This window comes from Penaeus vannamei, chromosome 13 (assembly GCF_042767895.1).
Source record: "Penaeus vannamei isolate JL-2024 chromosome 13, ASM4276789v1, whole genome shotgun sequence".
Taxonomy (NCBI): Eukaryota; Metazoa; Arthropoda; class Malacostraca; order Decapoda; family Penaeidae; genus Penaeus; species Penaeus vannamei.
The window spans coordinates 30,762,247-30,764,746 of record NC_091561.1 but is presented as its reverse complement, the minus strand read 5'-3'; the positions used below and the strand labels follow the sequence as shown (position 1 = coordinate 30,764,746).

At 43.2% G+C, this 2,500-nt stretch overlaps 1 protein-coding gene across 1 annotated transcript in view; it reads right to left on the bottom strand.

The window, feature by feature from the left end:
* LOC113800356 (forkhead box protein C1) overlaps positions 1 to 2,500 on the bottom strand; it is a 46,101-nt gene that overhangs the window by 43,027 nt on the left and 574 nt on the right. The gene's annotated exons all lie outside the window — the stretch shown is intronic.

The window sequence follows — 2,500 nt, the reverse complement described above, 5'->3', positions numbered from 1 at the left end:
GAGAAGTAGAGAGAGACAGACAGACAGACAGAGACAGAGAGACAGAGAGACAGACAGAGAGACAAAGAGACAGAGAGACAGAGACAGACAGACAGAAACAGACATACATACATACAGACAGACAGACAGACAGACAGAGATCCGGCAGAAAGAAGAGGAGAGGCAGATACGAATCAAAGAGGGGAAAGGCGGGCAGAAGAAAGGGGCTATAGAGTGATAACCGCAGAGAACGGGGGAGGGAAAGAGATTATGACTAGGTGGCAGAGAAGGAGAGGGGAGACGAGGGGAGAGAGAGAGAGAGAGAGAGAGAGAGAGAGAGAGAGAGAGAGAGAGAGAGAGAGAGAGAGAGAGAGAGAGAGAGAGAGAGAGAGAGAGAGAGAGAGAGAGAGACAGAGACAGAGACAGAGACAGAGACAGAGACAGAGAGAGAGAGAGAGAGAGAGAGAGAGAGAGAGAGAGAGAGAGAGAGAGAGAGAGAGAGAGAGAGAGAGAGAGAGAGTAGAAGAAGAGGCAAAGGGTGGAAGGGTGGAGGAAGAAACGAGGAGAGAGAGAGGGAGGAGGAAGAAAGAGGGGAGAGGAAGAAAAAAGAGGGGAAAGAAGGGAGAGGAGGAAGAAAGGGAGAGACAGGAGATAGGAGGAAGAAAGAGGGAAGAGATGGGAGAGGAGGAAGAAAGAGGAGAGAGAGGGAAAAGATGAGGAAGAAAGGGGGAGAGAGGGGAGAGGAGGGAGAAAGAGGAAAGAGAGGGGAAAGAGGAGGAAAAGAAAAGAGGGGAGAGAGAAGATAGAACGGGACCCGGACAGGGAGAGTGGAAGGCGAGTCCAGGGGAGGGGGGGAGGGGGGCGTAGAAAGAGAGGTAGGAGGGGGGGGGGGGGAGGATAATGTAGAATAGCGAGAGGGGAGAGGCGGCGGGCGTGACAAGGCAGGAGCGAGGGGAACCGAGGGAGGGGAGTCAGGTGGCAAACCGACAGGCAGGTGTGGCCGGGGTTCAAAAGCAGGCCGACGTGGGAATCTTTCGACGCGGACAAAGCGCGGCCGTCGCCATCTTGTTTCGCGTTGCCCTCTTTGGGTTTTCGTCATCAGATTAAATGGATAGTCTTGGGCCTTTTGTCATTGGCGGTGAAGGGGGGTAATGCCGTTGGAAATATGTGTGTGTGCAGCTTGTGAGAGACAGAGACAAAGACAGAACTAGAGACTGAGTGAACGAGAGACAAAGAGAGACAAAGACACACACACACATGTGTATCTACACACACACACACACACACACACACATACACACACACACACATACATATATATATATATATATATATATATATATATATATATATATATATATATATATATATATGTATGTATATATATATATACATATATATATGTGTATATATATATATATATATATATATATATATATATATATTTATTTATATTTATGAATGTATATATGTATATATATATATATATATATATATATATATATATATATATATATATATACATATATATGTACATACATACATACATACATACACACACACACACACACACACACACACACACATACATACATACATATATATATATATATATATATATATATATATATATATATATATATATATATATATATATATATATATATATATGTAAATGTATGATAAATCAGTCAGTGAAGAAACCCGAAGACTTTACTTAACGTTGCGGCGGAAGGGTCTATGGGTAAAGCGAGGGGAGGGGGGGGGAGGGGGCGGCCGAGGGGCGATCAAAGGCAGCTTATCAAGCGGGAGCGACGCTGTGCCCTTGCCAGGTACTGCGGCCACGCGGAGATGCCAGCCCTTTTATTCGGAAAATGGATATCATTCAAGAGCAAACGCTGACACATACACATCTGTCTGTGTGTATGTATACACACATACACACAGATGCACACATACACACATACACACATACACACATACACACACACATATATGCACACACACACACTAACACACACGCACATATATATATATATCTATGTGTGTGCGTGTGTGCCTATATAATTCCATAACTATAACTTGCATAACAAGACTTTTCCCTCCCAGCGCCCCCGAACCGAAGTCCCGCCCACCTGGAGTCACGCCCACCAGCCTCTGCAATCGGAGGTCGCTCGCCTTGCACTCTCCGCTCTGCAGTTGCACGGCGTGGGCCTCCGTGTCTGGTTTCTCTTTTCTGTCATTAAAGACTTCCGTTTGTCTGTCTGTCTATCTCTCACCATTTATCTGTCTATTTGAATATCTGTTTAGTTATCTGGTTTATCAATCGATCATTCTGTAGCACTTTATCAGTTCATTTATCTGTTTGTTTCTATATCTGTTTATTTGTCTATCTATCTATCTATCTATCTATCTATCTATCTATCTATCTATCGATCTATCTATTTATTTATCTATCTATCTATTTATCTATTTATCTATCTAAATATCTATCTATCTATCTATATATGCATACATATAA